Genomic DNA, 22,664 nt, shown 5'->3' with positions numbered 1-22,664 from the left:
TTTTAGTGAATTACAGCAGTGAACCAGTCTTGCTCCCTTCTTCTGTTGCCTTTCATCCCATCACAGCAGAGATATTTGCTAGAATCTTTCAGAGCCTGCATATTTCATTCTCCTTTCTCAAACTACTGTCAGCACAGCTCTTGCTTCTCCTTGACATCCCTTTCCTATGGCATTAAGCTATTCTTTGCTTCATCTATGCCAAAAACAACAGGACAAAAAAATACCTTGTAAGCATTACAAAAATAGTTGTCTGTCAGATGAGCATGGCATAACTGCCTGTGAATTCATGTAATAGGCTGAAAATTCTTGTCTGCTCATAGGAATCTTCTACAACCAAAGCATCAATCAAAATGACAGCTTCCCTCCCTTCTGCCCTCTGTTCCCTCCCCCCAAAAACGCTATGATCAAATTTGAAGTAGAAATAAATGTCCTATATGTTTACTGAGCCTATAATCAGTTTGTGCAACTAACTGTGAAGCCACCAGCTGAACAACCTAATCTTGAATCAAGGGCCATTTAATTTTTTTCTGATACACAGTTAGCCTCCAGCTCAGTCTTCCTTGCATCAAATGAATGTTCATCTCCATGGTCACACTAATACCAAATAAAAGTAATAAGAACATGGTGAACACTTGCATAATTAAGTCTGCTTGTGGAATAAAATACAATTTGCTTGCTCTTAATTTAAAAGGCCTTTTAGAAGAGGATCAAGAGTAACTGTGAGCATACATGAAAAAAGGAATTAACAGTGTCTGTAGTAGGTTATATAGAATCATAGAATCATTTAGGTTGGAAAAGACCTTCAAGATCATTGAGTCCAACTCTTAATCTAACTCTGCCAGGCCTATAACTGCCACATCTACACATCTTTTAAATGCCTCCACAGATCGGACTCAACCACTTCCCCAGGAAGCTTCTTCCAATGCTTGACAACCATTTCAGTGAAGAAATTTTTCCTAATATCCAGTCTAATCCTCGCATGCACAACTTATCCCTTTCATCTTATCACTTGTTACTTAGGAAAAGAGACCAACATCTACCTTGCCACACGTAGTTGTAGAGAGTAATAAGATCTCCCCTCGGTTCTTATTTTCTTCAGACTAAATAACTGCAGTTCCCTCAGTCACTCCTCGTAAGACTTGTTCTCCAGTCCCTTCACCAGCTTTGCTGGTCTTCTTTGGATGTGCTTCAGCACCTCAATGTTTTTCTTGCAGTGAGGAGCCCAAAACTGAATGCAGTATTCAAGGTATGGCCTCACTAGTGCCAAGATCACTTCCGTAGGCCTGCTCACCATGCTGTTTCTGATACAAGCTAGGATGCTGCTGGCCTTCTTGGTCACATGGGCACACTTACTGGCTCATATTCAGGTAGCTATGGATGCAGTTTGACCCTCAGGTCCTTTCTACCAGGCAGCTTTCCACCAACTCTTGCCCTGCCTGGGATTATTGTTACCCTGAAAGAGGTTTTAGGAGATTCAGCAAGACCAAATATTTGGATTTAGGGCTTAAAATACAAATAATTATTTTCTATTTAAAAGATAAGTCTTGGAAGAAACCCTATATAGAAGTTTGATTTCCATATCATTCTAAGATTCCACAACAGGCAATATTCATTCTGCAGACCCTGTCATGATTTCCAGTAGCCTAACTAGCAAAAGTTCCATACGATTACTCTCAAACTTCTCTTCCAGGGACAAAAATGGACTCTATTATGCCCTAGATATAGTTTTCATTAAACAGTTTTTTTCAAATCCTGGAGGAATGTCAAGACTTTAATACTAGTTCTTCCAGTTTACTGCACTTAACTAATTTCTCCCTCTGATTTTACCTAGTCAATATTAGAAAGAGGGAAAAATATTTAACTAATATAACTAAGTTTACTCAACTTCAATTAAAACATTACTGATACACTGGCAGTATCCCTAGTGCTACGCATTCCTTATTTATTTCCATTTACATCTAGGGAGAGATGAAGGGATCATTCCACAGAAGAAAAAGATGTATAATAACCAAATTATATAGGAAAATACCTATAAATATTTACATTAGAATAAGGAAAAATGAACTCAAATGTCCTGTTCTTTATGAAACTGTTTTGCATTAATCTAATTGCAAAAAGGAAATGCAGTCTTCTTGACAACGTTATGCAGTTTACTCACAACAGTTTCCTGACTACAACATACTTTTTTCCCGCCAAAGCTAAGGGCTCAATTAGTAGTAGTGCCGCGATTGAGAGACGGGACAACAGCCTGATACAAGCAAAAGTAGCACATAGTAGCACATCTCCTTATAAACTAATGTATCACCCTTCCTATGTGGAATAAATGTCAAGACATAATTTTATCATTCACAGCCAGATAGCATGAGGGTTTACAGGAGACTCTACCTTTGTAGTAGTACATGCATTGCCTACCCGTTAGCAAATACACCAGGAGTTTCTATTATGCTAATACTTTAAAATTAACTAAATAAGTGATAAGTTTAATTCCCACAGAACTTGGTCAGGTCTTCCTAATAGAGCACAATTCATATATATGAGTTCTGTGTCTCAGTCTAATCAGCAGCTACTGCTGCATCTCAGCTGGGATGCCTCAGCTATCCTCATGCCACGTCCTGGTTGTTGCCCATTTAGGGAGCCCCTATCAATTACGCCTTGTATATGGGAGCCACAGGAGCAGGAAAAAGATACAAATGATTTCTTGTTGCCCTCAAATTCTTCTTTTTCTGGCACATGTGACTTCATGCTTTATGCTGTGTGATAGTGAGAATCTTATTGAGTATCTACTACTCACAAGCACACTAAATTGAATTTAGAAGATGCATTTAAACACAAGAATGCAGGGATATAACTAAAGGCACAGAGTGGAGAGCTGGAGGGAAAGTTATCAAAGAAACTGATCTGCTCTTACTTAATGGATTTGTGCTCGTAACATACCTTGGTCAAGATATTTAAAGTGATTTAACAAGATAAAAATGCACATTTATATAATTTCTATAAGGATTTTAAAATGTCCTTCAACAGATTAGGCATTTAACTTCCATTGAAATTAAAGTGAATTACATTCCAAACTTCGTTTGGTACTTCTGAATCCAATACATAACTAGGTGGTAGTTAACACTTTTGAAAATATAGTTTGAATTTCAATTTGCCTCCTTAAATCAGCAGCTACTCCAATAAGCAATCCTCTACATAACATTTTCTTTGATGAAGTACCACAAATACAAGTATCTTTGGTATTATACATTTTCACATTGAAACTGGAAGAATATAACCATAAAAAGAAAACCTTACTTAAATTTCTGGCACCCTTGCAATTATTATAGTTCTTAATTCATATGTCTTTCTTTAGGGTGCTTGATTTCTTTTTTCCAGAACAAAACTGCCCAGAGTCAATGATGTTCTTGTGAATAATAGGAAAAATGTTATATATTGGCTTTCTCATTAACTTTAATTCCAAAAGCAACACTCTCAAACAATTTCTGTTTTTTTAATTATTTTAATCAATATGTGGTTCTGAAAGACATGCAGTTAAGACCAAGCATTTCTTTATTCTTTTTTCCAGTGACATTATGTTAATTATTATCACAGGACAATAACAGAAACATTGCTGTGTAAAATGTTCGATTTTTTCTCTTCCTCAGTCAATTAGCACATATGTTGGAGGGAAAAAAAATAATCATGTTTACTTGTCATTTTTATTGGTTTCAATTCAGTGTAAAAACACAAGTGAGATATAACAAAAAGGGCCGCAGGGAGGACCCAGGAAACTACAGGCCTGTCAGTCTGACCTCAGTGCCAGGGAAAGTCATGGAGCAGGTGATCTTGAGTGCTATCATGAAGCACATGCAAGAGAACTGGGTGATCAGGCCCAGTCAACATGGGTTCACAAAAGGCAGGTCTTGCCAGACTAACCTGATCTCCTTCTATGACAAAGTGACTCGGCTGCTGGATGAGGCAAAGGCTGTGGATGTGGTCTTCCTGGACTTCAGCAAAGCCTTTGACACAGTTTCTCACAGCGTTCTGCTTCGGAAACTGTCAGCCTCTGGCCTGGACAGGCGCACACTCTCCTGGGTGGAAAACTGGTTGGATGGCCAGGCCCAGAGAGTGGTGGTAAATGGTGTGAAATCCAGCTGGAGGCCAGTGACAAGTGGGGTTCCCCAGGGCTCGGTGCTGGGTCCAGCCCTGTTCAATGTCTTCATCAATGATCTGGTTGAAGGCATTGAGTGCACCCTTAGCAAGTTTGCGGACGACACTAAGCTGGGTAGAAGTGTCGATCTGCTGGAGGGTAGGGAGGCTCTGCAAAGGGATCTGAACAGGCTGGACCGCTGGGCAGAGTCCAATGGCATGAGGTTTAACAAGACCAAATGCCGGGTCCTGCACTTGGGGCACAACAACCCTATGCAGTGCTACAGACTGGGAGAAGTCTGTCTAGAAAGCTGCCTGGAGGAGAGGGACCTGGGGGTGTTGGTTGACAGCCGACTGAATATGAGCCAGCAGTGTGCCCAGGTGGCCAAGAAGGCCAATGGCATCTTGGCTTGTATCAGAAATGGCGTGACCAGCAGGTCCAGGGAGGTTATTCTCCCTCTGTACTCGTCACTGGTGAGACTGCTCCTTGAATACTGTGTTCAGTTCTGGGCCCCTCACCATAAGAAGGATGTTGAGGCTCTGGAACGAGTCCAGAGAAGAGCAAGGAAGCTGGTGAAGGGGCTGGAGAACAGGCCTTATGAGGAGTGGCTGAGAGAGCTGGGGTTGTTTAGCCTGGAGAAGAGGAGGCTGAGGGGTGACCTCATTGCTCTCTACAACTACCTGAAAGGAGGTTGTAGAGAGGAGGGTGCTGGCCTCTTCTTCCAAGTGACAGGGGACAGGACAAGAGGGAATGGCCTCAAGCTCCGCCAGGGGAGGTTTAGGCTAGATGTTAGGAAAAAATTCTTTACAGAAAGGGTCATTGGGCACTGGAACAGGCTGCCCAGGGAGGTGGTTGAGTCACCTTCCCTGGAGGTGTTTAAGGCACGGGTGGATGAGGTGCTGAGGGATATGGTTTAGTGTTTGATGGGAACTGTTGGACTCGATGATCCGGTGGGTCTCTTCCAACCTGGTTATTCTGTGATTCTGTGATTCTGTGATAAGTTAAAACTGAACCACACCATCAATCCGGAGCAAATTAAGGACAGTACAGACTGAAGGGAAGAAAAAAAACGAGAGAGAGAGACTGACTGTTCCCAAAACTGTGGGAGTGTTATAGTGGTGCCTCAGGTTGTGTTACATTTATTCAGAATTCTAGTGTACTTAGTATTAATTATTAATTATTCGTAGATTGTTTATTGAACAGTGAGTAGATAGGAGAGTATTCTATAAGAAGTGGCTTCCCTTCAGATGATGACCTTAATGTTCTGTTTGAAAGTGCTGTTACAGTCCATTCGGATGTCTCCAGTTTACAGGACAACAGTACTCTTTAATCTAGACTTTATTTCATGAGCTCATTAAGAAATACAACAGGCACAGTAAATAGGCCTCAATTCCCTTTGGCTCAGACCAGTCTAGCATGTTAATTCACTTACTCACTATTCAAGTCATAGCGTTTCATAACTTGTAACCTGTAAGTCTTAATATCATACACTTAAGAGGAAAAAAAATTAATTATTTACCTAGCCAATAGTGAGAGTGTTCATCCTTACTCCTTTGTCACAGTGCAGGCATCTCCTGGGTCACACTAGGAAGCATGAAAGCCTGCTGGAGCTGCTTCTAAAGCTTTTTGGGAAAGATGACATCTTATACCTTCCAACTTGGAGGACTGGTGTCTACCATTTCCCTAAGTTAGTGGATTCTGACAAAACTGGAAGACAAATTAATTTCCATGGGAAACAGCAATTTTGCAGGAGGCAATGGGGACGTAAGGGCTCTTCAGTTCTGGTCACCAGTCCTACCTATACAGTGCTCTGGCTCTGACCTAGTGGTGTGTCTCCTAGCATACATCAGAACTTAGCAAGAGATGGCTTTGACAAAATCTAAGCAGGAGTTGAGTGAACAGTCACAAGTGTTTAATAGTGTTCAAACTATTCAGTCATCAGGGGGAAAACCAAGCCAACTCAAAATATCTTCTAGCCAGACAGGTCACTTCTCACAAATGGCAACTAAATCGAGAAGACAGCAGAGTAGAATTTCTATGTTCTGTAAATTGCTTTGACTTCTTATTGGGGCTAAATGGTAAAATAGAACCTTTTTGGGGGGGAGAAGAAGGGTTGGAATGGTATTTACTCCAGCTTTTAATCCATTGCTTTTGTGCAATGTGCAACCTATGGGTCATTACAAACTCCAGAGAAGAACTTGAAATTAATATTGTGGAAGCATGGCTACGAGGGCAGGGGCACGTGGACATTCAGGAGCTGTTTGCACAAAAACAGGACGTTGTGGTTAGGAGGAATGAGGAAGTAGGCTCGATAAGTTGGGAATTCTTGAAACTGTAACTTTTGTTGTGAGCCAATCAGGCACCGAAAAGTATGAATGTTAATGAACAGCCACAATATAAAGCGTGCCTTCTGATGAATAAACGAAGCTTGCCTATCAACCATATTGGCTGTGCAAGTCTTCCCTCCTGCAAGGAATAGCGACATCTGGTGACCCCGACGTGATAGCGCCCGACGTGATAGCGCTCGACATGACACCGCTCAGCTACGCTTGCTGTGAGTCCGGGAAAGCGCCGGTTGCAGCCGCTAGGAGATGACAAGGACGAACTAGCAACAAGTCCTCACATCTGGATCGACCCTACAGAGAGGATCTCGCCGCCCAGAGCTGCTGCCCGCCGTCAAAGCAACAGGAGTTGCTGGTAAGGCTGCCAATAAAGCTCGAGCTCGATATAGAAATTAGGGATGGAAAGGCAGGCAGCATATGATTTATTAATATGCTTTTTAGAAAAGCGAAAAGTACAGGATTTAGACTTGAAAAAGGAGGTGACCAAATTATTAATGTACGGAACAGCTAAGGGGCATTTCGCAGACCCCAACACGGTTTTTTGCATTGAGGAATGAAGGGCTGTAGGTGACACATTGTGGGCAGCTGTTATTGATGATGATAAGACAGTCAAAAAGTTGTCCCGTCCCTGGCGAGCAGTCATAAACTGCCTCAAACAGCACCACACAGAACAAAAGGTTGCCCAGCAGGCTAACCAATATTTAAACCCAAAAAGTCCATCAGCCACATCAGAGTCGTCGTCAGGAAAATCCCCAAACCCCCCTGACGGTGTGATCCAGTTAGGGAGGCAACAAATCACTCTGCTCCCTTCTACTGTGAATGTTGTAATCCCTTCAGCTCCTCCACTCCCGGAGCCCTTATCCCCTAGGGACAACAACCCTTCCCTAGGCCCAGCTACCTCAGCTCCGGAGGAGGAGTCCGAACTAGAAGGAGAGGCAGCAAAATACCATGGTGAGGGGGAGGTGGAAGTGCCCCGTGTTAGCAGCCCTACGCCAAGGCGTAGAGGACCCAATATTAATGCACAAAAATGGAAACAAATTTTACGAGATGCAGTAGATGACGGAGACTTTGAGGCTGCTAGTATTTTGACAGAGGCGGTCGGTCAAGTCTTCCCTGTCATATATGTTCAGCATCCTCAAGGGCTCATGGGCACCATAATCTCCCTGGATTGGAAACTTATCGCTCAACTAAGAGCTACAGTAAATGAGACAGGGATTCATGGAGAGCCCGCTAAACAAATGCTTAATTATATTTGGAGCCAGAATATTCTCTTACAAAACGATATTCGAACTATTATGAAAATGATCCTTACTCAATCACAACAGTTGTTGTGGCAGGCTCACTGGCATGAGCTATGCATTGCCAGCGCTAACACACAGCGTGGTCAGGGCCATCCACTCAACGGGGTTACTTATGAGGAACTCATGGGAGTAGGGCCATTTTCTAATTCAGATCACCAAGCGACGCAGGGGCCCGATAAGCTAAGGGAAGCGATGAGGTTGGCCTTAGAAGCCCTCGGGAGAGTCAAGGTCTCAACAGGTATGCCCACGTACATGGGGATTAGGCAAGGCAGAGACGAACCTTTCGCCAGTTTTGTCGACAAAGTTTCAGCTGCTATTGACCAGGCGGTTGATGTCCAAGACTGGATGAAAGGGGCTCTTTTAAGGCAGTGTATTCTGCAAAACTGTAACTCGACCACGCGTGCAGTGTTAGTCACCCTCCCCGGGGATGCCTCTATTGAAATGATGCTTGATCGAATGAGCAGGGTACCAGCGGGACCACAAGCCATGTTGGTAGAAGCAGTTAAAGAGATAGGGAGGGCAATGGCTAGTAGTCAGGAGCAGGTATTGGCGGCCTTGGCTCCAGTCCGGCAGTCGACCCTCATACCTTGACAAAGACCAGGAGGCGGTCCGTTAAAGTGCTTTCGTTGTGGACGATCCGGTCACATTTGAAGGGAGTGCCGCCAACCAACCGTCTGGTGTCCCAGCTACCAATCGGACACCCACAGCGGAACCGCATGTCGTCGCCAAGCGGGAAACGGACGCCCGAGCGCCCAGAGCTGCCACGCGCAGACACCAAGTGCAGCTCCCGCAACCATGATGGTCAGCTCCTCCAACCTTCCTCCCAGCTCCGTCCCTACACCAGCGGATCAGCAGGGCTGGACCTGGCAGCCGCAGTAACTGTCACTCTGGTGGACACTCGTCCTACCCGGATTCCCACGGGAATACAGGGACCTGTTAAAATTCATGGTCGTCCGGTATCTGCGCTATTAATAGGGTGATCTTCATCTTTTATGAAGGGACTAGAAGTGGCAGTAGGCCTCATTGATCCGGACTATACGGGAGAAATAGAAATTATGGCAAAAACGGACTTTCCACTGATAATAATAGCAGAAGGAAGCCGCATCGCCCAACTCGTACCCTTATCAACCTTCGTTCCTGCCCCACAAGAATCAGCAAAAATAAGAGGAGATCAGGGATTTGGTTCTACAGGAAGCCTAGCTCTACTAACACTGGGGCTAGGAGATCGCCCCATGACAACCATTACAGTAACACTCAACGAGGAAACAATTCGTTTAGAGCCCTTATTGGACATTGGAGTGGACATGAGCATTATAGCCTCGCACGCGTGGCCACACAACTGGCCGCTCAAGGAAGCCCACAGTACCATTGAAGGAGTGGGTGGACTCAATGCTGCTCGGAAGAGCTTACCTGTAAAAATCACATTAGAGGGACGCTCGGTAACCTTACCTGTATCAGTTATTAACCTTCCACTGAACATAAGTGCCTTGTTGGGCCGAGATGTGTTGTCACAATTGGGACTAATACTTATGGACATGCACCAAAATTTTTAATTTCAGCCACTGACAGGACTTTCCTGATCCAGTTGACATGGACAGTAGACAGCCCAATATGGGTCGAGCAGTGGCCGTTGAAAAAGGAAAGTCTACAACAGGCCCATGCATTGGTCCACGAGCAGTTACAACAAGGACATTTAAAACCCTCAACTAGTCCATGGAATATGCCTATTTTCGTGATAAAGAAGAAGTCTGGTAAATATCGTCTTTTACACGATCTGCGTGCAGTTAACGCCCAAATGCAAGAAATGGAGGCCCTTCAGCCCGGAATGCCTAGCGCCTCTATGATCCCGCGAGGATGGCATCTACTCATCGTTGATCTCAAAGACTGCTTTTTTACCATTCAATTGCATCCTGTGGACACGCAACAGTTAGCCTTCTCCTTGCCAGCGATTAACAAAGAAAGACCGGCGCAGCGATACGAATGGACAGTATTACCCCAGGGAATGCGGAACTCGCCCACTATATGTCAGCTGTATGTGGACTCTGCGCTTGTACCACTGCGTAAGGAGTGGCCTGAAACAATCATATACCATTATATGGACGACATCCTGCTAGCACGAGATACCCCTTGGCATAAGGGAGATGAGATAAAAATCCAACAACTATTGTCAGTCAAAGGTCTTGTAGTGGCCCCAGAAAAGATACAGAGACAAGAACCATGGAGGCATTTGGGATGGACAATAGATGAAAGCACCATCCGTCCTCAAAAACTCTCCATTTCTATGACAATAAAGACACTCCACGATGCCCAAAAACTGCTCGGAGATCTCCAATGGCTTCGCCCTGTCGTGGGTATCCCTACAGATCTGATAGCAGTGTTAAGCCCACTACTCAAGGGAACCAATCCATCGTCGCCAATATTTCTCTCTGGTGAGCAACGCCACGCACTGCAGGCAATCACAGTTTTAATTTCCAGCCGCTGGAGTAACCGATGTCACCCAGACCTCCCCATAGACTTGGCAATATTGGCTGGTCCTCAATTTTTATCAGCAGCATTAATCCAGGTAGAAGGAAAAGGTGGGGTCCTGGTCCTGGAGTGGCTATTCCCCAGCACCCAGCCGCGCACTACTATTTTTCAAAAAATTTCTGCAGTAGCGCAACTCATTAAAAATGGTTGCCTACGACTTCGACACCTAGCAGGGATGGAACCAAGATGGATCTACATGCCAATGAAAAAGGAAACCTTGGAGTGGCACCTCATAAACTCAGAAGAATTACAGGAATTGCTATTGGACTCTGGAACTGAAATCGTGATACAACCACTCCCCGATCCAGTGCTTAGATGGATGTCTCAGCACCAGTGGGTTTCGGTACCAAAGCTATCGCACGCCCCACTGCAGCAAGCTGTCACGGTGTATACGGATGCCGGGAAAAGATCTAGGAGAGCTGCTGCAACATGGCAGGAAAACGGTCAATGGTGCCACCAACTGCTAGAGGCCACGCCAGAAGATAGCCTACAGACACTTGAGCTGGCTGCAGTAGTATGGACACTATCAAAATAGCTGCAGCAACCCATCAACATAGTCACAGATTCCCTTTATGTAGCCAGAGTTGCCACTCGGATTGAAGAGGCTCAAATAAAACAAATAAGCAACAAACGCCTGTATCAGCTGATAAGCCAGTTGCAACGAGCCGTCCGCACGCGAACAGCCCCCTATGCCATAATACATATCAGAAGCCACCAATGGAACCAAGGATTGGGAGAAGGTAACCAGCGAGCTGATCAGCTAGTCATGGCCTGCAAGGTGCCGATGAATGCCTTTATACTAGCAAGGGAAGCACATGCAACGTTTCATCAGAATGCAAAAGGACTACACCGCAGCTTCCGCATAACCATGGAAGAAGCAAAAGACATCGTGCGTGCTTGCCCAGAATGCACCGCTGTCAACAAAGGCGTAGGTCTTGGCATTGGCATCAATCCTAGAGGCCAAGGTCCCAACGAGTTATGGCAGATGGACGTAACACACTTTCCTCCTTTTGGACGGCAGAAGTATGTCCACGTTACAATTGACACCCACAGTCACTTCATTTGGGCGAGTGCCCAAAATGGAGAAAAGGTTCTTCACGTTAAGCGACACCTCACGGCTTGTTTCGCAGTCATGGGAGTGCCCAGTGAAATAAAAACAGACAACGGACCTGCTTACGCCAGTCATGGATTACAACAATTTCTCTGACAATGGGGGATTAAACACACTACCGGTATCCCTCATTCCCCGACAGGACAGGCGATAGTCGAGCGAGCTAACGCCACACTCAAACAATATTTAGAGAAACACAAAGAAGAGGGAGACATCAATCAGCGTATCACCAAAAGCCTGTTTGTATTAAACCACTTGTGTGTCTTTGGACAGTCGCAGTTGCCACCAGCTATACGACACCACTGCATAGCCTCAGAGGAGACCCAACAGACACGAATGTCGGTCATGTACCGCGACCCAAGGACAGGACTGTGGCAAGGACCGGCTGAGGTCCAATACTTGGGCCGAGGTCACATGTGTGTGCTTACCCCTACAGGTTCTCTTTGGGTCCCAAGTCGGTGGACTAAACCAGTGAATGGACCCCAAGGAATGGCAGTGGAAGAGACTGATACGGGAACCACTGCAGGAACTCAACCAGGTGCTGAATAAGCAATATACGGCAGAAAACAGAGATCAGGTTGCTTCCATAATTGTCGAATTAACCCATACCACTAGGCGCCTGGCGGTCGGTTGCGTCTGTTATAATTGTCATAAGTGTGGGTGTAAGGCTTGGATAAAAATATTGTGCGGAGGTTGTAGAAAGCAATGGTGGGTCTTTCAACAGAGGTTGCAGACACTCTGGTGTGCCAATTGTATTTCTAAGTGGTATCGCGCCATGTCACAAAGGGCACTTCAAGAGTTTACAGGGTGCCCGAGCTGGGAAGGACTTGGGCTAATAGAAGATTTAGGGGCACGAGAAAACTTACAGTTGGCTTGGTCATTATATTGGGAGAGCAGGAGAGTTATCGCCCAGTATGGCACTGTTATTCTGGATAGTGTCTGTAAGACGGGCACTGAGATTCCAAGGCTGTGGCAGGTGGACCCTAGGAATTGGGATGACCTGTGCCATCTTCATGCTGGCGGGACAGCGTGCAACAGCCATTCACAGGACTGATAGTTGCCAAAATATGTGGGTCACTTGGGCCAACCAGACAGGCCAGGAAAGTTTTTGTTTATCTATGAGTACCCCCAGTGACCACTTTAGGACATGTCTGGTTGGAGTACCGTTAGATGACAGTAATAATGCGACTGAAGTTGAGGCCTGGACAAGCGGGTGGAAAACCCCACAGGTCGCCAATAAGAGGTTATGTGAGTTTTTGACCAGTTCTCCTGTTACGGGAACGGTTAATCTTTGTAGTAATAGCACCGGGAAGTTTTTCATTAATAATCCCATTGGGCCGCAGGCATATTATATAGCTCAGGGCTTGAATACAACAGGCCCCGAGCCTGAAGAATTGGACCTATTAGGCTCTGCCCCCGGCAGTTATTGTTTACAGTTTGGTTTTGTGGGCTTAGGAGTAAACATTGTTGAGAAACGAAAACAATATTATCGCACAAGCGGAACGAATGTATCACCTACCAACCCTATATATAGAGACGAAACTACATATTGTGGAAACTGGAGCAAGCCCGTTAACTCTAGTGGTCTTCCCAGATGACTACCTCCTGGAATATTTTTAATCTGTGGAGACCGCACATGGCAGGGAATTCCCTCACGAGCTGTAGGAGGTCCTTGTTATTTTGGCCGACTCACCATGTTTGCCCCCTCTATTCAGCAGCTATTAAAGGCTAGTGGAAGGGCTCCAAGGTCCCGACAAAAGCGAGGGGCAAAATGGCTGACCCCAAGATGCAATGACCAAGTTGCGCTATGGCAACCTCCCTCAGTTATTACGGCATCTATATTTGCGCCAGGGGTTGCCTCAGTTCAGGCTCTCACACAGCTAAGACGACTAGCTTGTTGGACCGGTAAACAGATTAATATAACCTTGCAGGTGATAGCTGAGTTGCTTTTGGATGTCGGTAGCATCCGACACGCAGTACTGCAGAATCATGCAGCGATCAACTTTTTGCTATTAGCTCACGGGCATGGTTGTGAAGATTTCGAGGGTATGTGCTGCATGAACCTATCTGACCATTCTGCTTCTATCCATGCACACTTAAAAGAGCTTGAAAGCAATACGAAAAAACTTACAGTAGTTAATAACCCATTTGATGACTGGTTACAATCTTTTGGAATCTCGGGATGGATCCGGGAAATTGTTCATGTTGCAATTGTTGTATTGATTGTTATCTTTTCTGTGTTACTATTGTTACCCTGTTTGTTAAATTGTATACAACATATGTTAGGCAAGGCAATGCAGTCGGTGCAGTCGGTACAAAAAGAAAAAGGGGGAATTGTGGAAGCATGGCTACGAGGGCGGGGGCACATGGTCATTCAGGAGCTGTGCTGAGCTGTCAAGGACAGACCGACCTTGACAGCAGCTTTTGCACAAAAACAGGACGTTGTGGTTAGGAGGAATGAGGAAGTAGGCTCGATAAGTTGGGAATTCTTGAAACTGTAACTTTTGTTGTGAGCCAATCAGGCATCGAAAAGTATGAACGTTAATGAGCAGCCACAATATAAAGCATGCCTTCTGATGAATAAATGAAGCTTGCCTATCAACATATTGGCTGTGCGAGTCTTCCCTCCAGCACGGAATAGCGACATAATATATTCTCAAGTTTTTAGTTTTCTTAAGATTTGTTTATTTTTACTAATTAGCAGCTTTAAATTATAGATCAATAGGGTTTTCTTAAGCTGTGGCAGTTCTATAAAAATAAAGGAAGTCTAACCTGGTTAAAAATTTTTTCTCCTTGTCTTTCACTTTCTATGAAAGAGTAGGAAGATTTCACTTAGGCCTAGTAATTAGAGGAGAGTCAGGATGTTAAAATTAGAATGTTCTAACAGAGGAAATAAATAAACAGATATACAGTGCAACACATTTTAAAAACAGGAGTCAGAATCAGTTACATGATGGGTATGGTTATTAATATGATGGAATGTGATTCATTACAGCACCAAAAGAGAGTCAATTCCATTTTTTGCTGTATTTAAGTCTACGATTTCTGTTTGCACAACCATGAATTCCACCAGCAGAAACGTACATAATATTTGTGTAAGTTGTGTGTATTGTAGCCAGATACAAGCCTTACATCTTTGTTAAATGTTACACAGTTGCTGATTTCAGTTTGGGGCAGTCTAGTTCACTTGTGGTCAATTCTTGGCCATTCTGCAGGAACACATCACTGTAGGACCAAGAATCCACTTTCCAACATGGTGTGGTATTTTTTGGTCTTTGTCTTTCTCTATTCGTTCCATAGATTCCTCAACTTCTGTTCTCATAACTACCAAGTCATCCCAAAGTCAAACACCTTTCCTTGTTCAGTTTCTAGACAAATACGTCTGATCAGAAGTTTGGGAAAAAAATATTATTTCCTTCATCAATAATCAGAAGAGTAAAGTCAAATCCTCATGACTGTGTTCATCTAGCTAATACCTGCTCAAGCCTAGCCTCACTTGGCCAGTCTTGGGACAACTCAAGAAAAGAATGTGAAAATCCAGCTCTTCAATCTTAAGGAATCTAACCATCAAAGTTTGGATTTTCAAAATAGTCTAAAATTACACAAAAGGGACAATCCCTTAATGGAATTTAGGAACATAATTTTGTTAGGTTTCTTTGGAGAAGCCTCTCTGAAACATGTTTTAATTATTTTTTTAAATAATAACAATAAATAGAGTTTCAATTATTAGTGCCTGGGTTAAGCCAAAATCAACATATTACTTATATATGGCTAAGTAAACAACAAAATATTTCCAATTGGCTTTCTTTGCTGTTTTAAATATGCTGTCCAAATAGGTTAGTTTTGCCCACTTGGAATAATAAATTCTAGTAAAACTAGTTTTTTCATTAATTGTAACTGTACTAAACACAAATCTGCATTTCAGTTATATAATTAATTAGACAGAAAATCTGGAAAATATATAAACTGTGTGACCTGTATTCCCTGACCACTGTTCCATACATCCAGTATACAAATAGCTCCAAGATGCTGAGGCATTTGCCTTTATTACTAACACTTCATATGGCAATACAAGCAGTCACATGACATAACACTCTTAAAGGCAATGTCCAGTGGAGCAATTAAGCTGGTAATATAAATCTTTTAACATTGTGTGTGCAGTGTTTTCGTTAACAGTGTGAGAGAAACACAGCACAGTAAAGCTTTCACTGAAAGTCAAAGCTAACTGGAGCCACAGAAAATGCACAAGTAGCAGAGTAGTTTTGCTTTGAAAGGTGATTTCTAAACAGTAACACTTTCTTGGCAAGTTAATGGAGCTGATCACTATGTATGAAAGCATATTTGTTAATTTCTGTATCAAAAACAAGTCAAATACATATACACTTGTCACTTCTATATGGATAGAGTACATGCATTTGACTCCTTTGAACACAGGAGGAAATTTAATGGGTGAGTTGGGTAATGTGCTTGGAATAAAAAGTACTTAGGATAATACTGGAAAATATGCTAAACTCCTCGTTCTGCCTCAGCTGCTCACTGTGACCTCCAAAAAAGTTACATAGGCTATTTCTACTTGTGAGATTTAAAGTAGAACGAAGTATGCTATATATATTGTATGAAGAGCTCACTTTCTGCCCGTTCTGCTTGTTGTTCTTCACAAACACTGACGTGAGGATATCTGTGTGCATATGGGACTGCTGGCTTCCACACAAACCTTTGTCCAGCCTTTATAGTGTGAGCAGGCCTGCAAATGTGGTTCCTACATTTGCAAAAGTACTCCTGAATATGGTGTATGCCTGCATGAGAACAATCCAGGAGGCGGGCTGGCCTGTCAAATTTGAAATTCTTGACAACAGGCTCAGACTCAATGTGTACAGTATCTTCTGGCTCCTAGCATTCCAGGCCTAGCATAAATGAAATGTTCACATAGAGGCATGGAAAGTATTTTTTTCCATACACAGGTTGTTACTCTGCCTCACCAGTGACTGACAGAATTCCTTACTAAGCTTCTGTTGTGGAATCTGCACTACATGTGTTGAAGCATGAGTGAGAAAGGCTGATGCCTAGATCCCAAGGTGTTGTGTGCAGAAAAATCACAGAATTCCACAGTAACATTCTTCAGGGAGTCACCTCTCAGAATACAGCAGCTGTGGAAGAGTCCCTCAAAAACATAATCTACCATAACGCAAATACTGCTATGAGATATATGGGGAAGAATTTTAGATTGGAAAATTCCTGCAGGCCTAGCTGGAGTAAAAAATAAACAAATTTTCTGAAGCAGAAGAGTTTACTTGAGCTCTGATTTGTCCAGATTAAGGGCTATGCTGTGGCTATTCCTGCAGGGATACGTATGGACAGAGGTGTACTAGAAGGACCAAACTTTCTCTGATGAAGGCTTTTCTATTAATAGGTTTTAATATTGTTTAGTAATATTAATTAGCATTTTTGATATGTTTAATATTGTTTAGCAATTAGAAAATATCACAGAAATCAGGGTGACCTAGCATCAAAAGCAACACCAATACACTAGGCAGATGGCCGTGGCCCCTGCCTGAGCTACTCCTATATAGGTCTGCATGGCACACTCGAGAAACTTGAGGTATGCCTCCTGTCGCATGAGGTGGTACTCTAAAATACCCAGAGGCATCTTCTCTGTACAACATATGCAAAGTTAGAAAATTCATCTCCTTATTCAGCATGGTAAAGTGGAGTTAGTGCTAGCATAATACCCTAATTCTTTCTTTTTTCCTTGCTGATTAGTGATTAAAATAAAGATGTTGAAGTTCTTTAAAAGAAATTAAGAAGGGAGATATTTTATTTTTGGACTTTGAGTTTAAACAAACTTCAAAAGGTACAGGTTACATCTGCCTTCTTGTTAGCTACTTGAGCTGTGAATGAGGGAGAAGGAAAAAGGAAAAACAACTTGCAATCTGAATCTACTAAACACCCTACAAATCTTTGAAAATACTTGTGTGAAAATTTTCTATAAAATTTTGTTTAGATCTGATTTCTATAACTTTTTACCGATTTGGTGCATTTGTAATCCAAACACATTCAAAAATCAAAAGCTTTGTTATCAATCAAAACAAGCAAGTGTGACCTGACAAACCAGAAAATCCCAAGCAGACAAGGGATACATATTTTTCACTTGAACTGTTCAAAGTCTAGCACAATTAACTTGTAACTGTTTGCTCAAACACAGATTGTCTAGTTGGATTTTTCTGATGAGTCTGTAAACTGAAATGTTGAAGAAAGCCACTTACATTTCTGACTTTCACAGTCAATAGTGGACAGGAAAATTCTCAGTGCCCAGAAAATTCACACACAAAAAAAAATAAACCCAGACAAAAATTACAAAGAGAATAAAGGTAAATCTTCAGTAAATGGAATCTCTGTGAGGACAGGGAAGTGGTAGCATTATTATGACAGAAATTCAGTACCCTTAGCATCAATGTACTCTAAAACCCAGCAATATGGAAAACAATACATGGCTGCATTTTCTGTTCTTTCTCTCCTTTTTAAATACATTTATTTTCATTTAGTGGGAAATGGGAGAAAATACCAGTGTCGCTCACATTGCCTCTTGTGGATCATTAAAAGAAAATGCTCTTAAATATCAGGCCATAATAACTTCTTGATATTTAAGTGAGGAAGGTGTGTTTTGGCATTGATGGATAAAAGAATAATTTCATGTCCAGGATAGAATAGAAGGCGGCTCTTATTAGTCATTAATATTTCCTTAAGATTGTCTAGGCAGTAAGGTCTTGAATGTGACATTCAGAATGTTTCTAACATGAGGAAGGTACAGCATCAGTACTCAGGAGTTCAGCTTTGTATTTCCTGGAATTAAAGTCCAGCACAGAACAGTTATGCAATGACTCAGCGTACTAAGAACTAGAACAGAGATAATAAAAGACACGACTATACATCTGGGAGTATATTTTACTCAGGTGAAAGGCTAAGAAAATGGGCAATTCCAGATACTACCGTACTAAGCAAGCAAAATAGACAACATCCACACAGACTGTGACATGGATAAAGATGACACTGTCAGAATACTTGCCAGAATCCTGGGTAAAACTCCATCAGAATAATTCTGAGCATTCGATGTATCTTTCTGTCACAGGGACGCTCTAAAATAGTGAAGCAGACATGTAAGAGAAGTCTCCTCAAAATTTTTACACTCTAAAAAAGAAATCTCTCCATATTAATGTGATGATGATGAGATATTTCAGCTGAAGTTATTTGCTCATTTACATTTTAGATGTACAGAATAGATCCTTACACTTCTAGGATTCTTAGGATGTCCTGCATGTGTTCAAGGCCAGGTTGGATGGGGCCTCAATCAGTCTGGTCTAGTGGGAGGCTGGAATTAGAAGATTTTTAAGGTCCCAAACCATTCTATGATTCGAATAATAATATGAAACCTCTCTTTTTGAAGTGCAAAACACAAGTGCTAAAAACACTAAGCTAGGGTGTAAGAAAGATACTTTTCATTCCATACTGCCTCAGAGGCTTTGAAAGTATTCAAGAATATTGACCCGAAGGCTCAACCATAATAGACCTGCAGCTCTTTGCTTTGCTAATTCAGGATTTCAGTGAAATAAGGCAGATTTATGAAAAATGCTTAAGGGCACAGAAATCCCATTGGTTTTGGCACTTGAAAGTTGTGTACTGAAATCCCTTAGATGCTTTTGAAATCCATACTTTCAAACCACCAAACTCTTGTTTCTTCTGTCTTATCTTCCCCTAGCACATCCATCAAAGCTACAATTAGTTTAGCCATCAAAGCTATAATTACGCTATTTCTAATGTACTACAACTGGTGGGAGATATTCTAATCTAAATGCCTGACAAAGCTTTCACTTTATTCCCTCATTTTAATAAGATTTCTTTATTATTTAGGTAGATAAATATAATAACACTTTACTTTTTCATCTTAGTAGGCATCTGAATCACATACAAATAAAAAGCACAGGTCATTTTTCTACAAGAAACAGTACTATGGGATGACATGTCTACCAATGGAAGTTGCCATGGTAATGGTGCATACAGGTTATTCCTCTTCAGTAGCAACATAAACGCAGACTAAATCCATCATTCTTTTAAAACTTGCCAATGTTATTTTTTTTCTTTTCCTTATTTTAACTTCATTGCAGTTATTCCAAATAACTGTACAGATAACCACAGAACCTGGCCAATTTTCTAACCAAGATATATCTGATCAGTATTTACATCACAGTTTATGTTTATACTCATCTCAGCTGTGTGAGAGTAGGCATTGCACTAGGCTGAGTTTGGCTCAGAATCACATAGCATATTTAGTTGGGGAGGCAACAAATGGGCACAAGATGTAAGACGATAGCCATGATGCTAAAGCATTTAGGTTTCAGGAATTCCAGGCTTCTATCACAGAATTCATATGAAGTATCGGGAAGCTCACATGATCTCTCTTAAATCTGTTTTTGAGATCAAATTAAACAGATATTAAAATCCACTAATTTTTCACTTTCTCTCATATCACTCCAAAACAAGAATATCAACCAGAGCCTGGGGTCAATGAATTTGGGACTACCTTAAAGCTTATCCTTATCTTTTAGCAGTAGTATGAATCTTTTTAAATTCAGAGGTTCAGCAGTTCTTTTTTTTTTTTTATTTACAATAGTATACTTTGGATTTTCCATTTCAGCCAGAAAGGGATGTCTGAATATCACAAGAAAGGCTATTGTGTAAGCTTCCAACTTGATCAAATCTAAGGAATACTGAAAAGCTCATGACAAATCTTGTACCCCTGAAATTTCCTACCCATTTTACATATAAAAGAAGTTCTGACTTTGCTTTAATTTAGAATTATTGACTGTACCTGCCTAAAGGAATCTCCAAACCCCCAGGAAATTCAAAGTACACCAGAGCTTAAAGGGTGAGCTTGTATTCTCATGACCAGCAACTTTGAATACATCCATTTTGGATGTTGCCTTCACAAGTAGTTACTTGTCCTTTTTTTATAGAAAGAGTTCAGAAGTTAGTTCTATTCCCTAATACTACTTTTGGAGGTGTTCAAAGTAATATGCTGTTTCCTCCTTCTTTAAAAGTTCAACAAGGAATTTCCCAACTGTTCCAGTAGCCAAACTTTCTGAATTGTGTAGCTTCAATATTTTTCATACTTGTAAGTTACGCATAAAAGTGGGCAGGGTTAAAAATAAGAAGAATTAAAGAGCGAGCTAAATCTGAAGTGGATTAACAGGACCTTGAAAAGTCCTGCAGAAAGAACTGATCAAATTACATTGACTGGATGGAGCACTGAGGTAAAAAAGTCTATGTATACATATACACACACTTAGGAAGAGTAGAAGTCCTACTATAGAAGAAGTATCCTTTAGCAGATACAAAATGACTTACCTAGCAGGGCTGATGGTGTTGGCAGTTTATAGCGCTTAGCACGTATCATTCTGGGATCAAAACTGCAAGACATGTTAGCCCTCTTGTATTTCCTTACATTACATGTCACTTCCATGAGCTTTTCAGTCACTATTAAACCTAAGCTAAGAAGAAAATATGACAACAAAGTGGAGAATTAACCACATGTTTTATTGTCAGTCAAAGAAAAAAAAACAAAAGGAAAGACAACAAGCTTTTCAAAAGGTGTGTATTAATAGGCACATCTACTTTATTTTGCTGCCATTCTAGTTTAGGAAAAAAATCTTATTTCAAAGCTTTATCAATTTTCTCCTCTGTTCAGTGTGTGATTCTTATCATTCCTATAGCATCTAATTATATGTGCAATGCATTTATTTTCCTTTTTATAAGTGCTGCTATATTGTAAATCTATTAACAGCTCAGATTTTATTTTGTTTAGTGACTTCCCCAGCACGTCCAAGCTCTCATGTCTGACTCTCAGATCACCAGTTATATTGTTCTTGGAATAAAGAAATACTTGAAAAATTTAATAAAAGTGCAAATACAAAATCAGAAAGAAAATCTATCACAGGCTGTAAGACAGTACAAACAAGTCAGAAATAGCCATTCACTACAAAGAAATGGTCAGAGTACTGAGTACTTTTGTGGAAATCATAGCTGCACATCATCATGGAAATTCTATCTTTGGGCCCATCTACTGGCCTTATATATTATTACAACTTTAGACTGGAATGCATCATACTGGATTGCTAATGATTTTTATTCAACTAGTATTTCTGGCCTGATTTGGGGGTTTTCCTGATGCAAACTCCAGTTCACATGTACTAAATATCTAAGGTTTCCAGAACCTATTATCTGCATGGAATGCATTGAATTAACTTCGTCGTAAATTGCAGTTGTTGCTTAACATTACTAGGATCTACCAATGTTACTGAGACTAATTATTCTTTTCTCCATAGGTTCGATACCCATCAGTTTAAGTAGATCCTAAACAAAAAGAAAGCATTGTGATTTTCAACCCACTCAAATTTATGAACCCTTCATAACTTTCTAATGGAAGTGTAGACCCTTTTATAATAAACTGATTGGAAAGCAATTTTGTTTCTCTGCTGTCTGTCATACTGTCCTTACAAGCACTCAGAAGTTCTACAGAGATCCATCCATTACCAGTTGAAAACCAGAATTTCTGACCTACATGGAAATCTGTTACAACCCACCTGCCTTTAACTAGAAACAAAAAAAATTAGCTGAGGCTATATGATTCCTCTTCTTGTCGAACCCGTTCAGAACAGTCAGTTTTTCTAAAATGGAACTGCCTATTTAAATACATACACATACATTTTAAGCTAGCTAATATACGTAACAGTTGTAGTGATAGTGTTTCACAGCCTACTAGGTTAACATGGCAAGGTTTGATAGAGTAGGGGCTGCAAGGGCTCCTTCTGTGTTGGTCAGTGCCAGCTCCAGTCAAAACAGACCCAATGCTGGCTAAAGCTGAGTCAATTAAAAATGGTGCTAGTGCCTCTTTAATAACATATTTAAGAAAGAGTACAAAAGCTGTGCAAGAATACCTGGTGTAGACAGGAGTGAGAATGTGCAAGAGAGGCACCAAGGCCAGTGAAGAAGGAAGGGGAGAGGTGTTTCTGGCAGTAGAGCAGACATTTCCCTGTAGCCTGTGGTGAAGACCATGGTGATACAGGTTGTCCCCCTGCAATGTGTGGAGGACTATCCACAGACAACCACACCACAGCCTATGGAGGACTCCGTGCCAGAGTAGCTGGACATGCCCTGAAAGAAGCTGCAACCCATGGAGAGTCCAGGTTGAAGAAGGCTGGAAAAGA

The sequence above is a fragment of the Phaenicophaeus curvirostris genome, chromosome 6 (genome assembly GCF_032191515.1).
Source record: "Phaenicophaeus curvirostris isolate KB17595 chromosome 6, BPBGC_Pcur_1.0, whole genome shotgun sequence".
In the NCBI taxonomy this organism is placed as follows: domain Eukaryota; kingdom Metazoa; phylum Chordata; class Aves; order Cuculiformes; family Cuculidae; genus Phaenicophaeus; species Phaenicophaeus curvirostris.
This window is presented reverse-complemented; position numbering follows the sequence as displayed.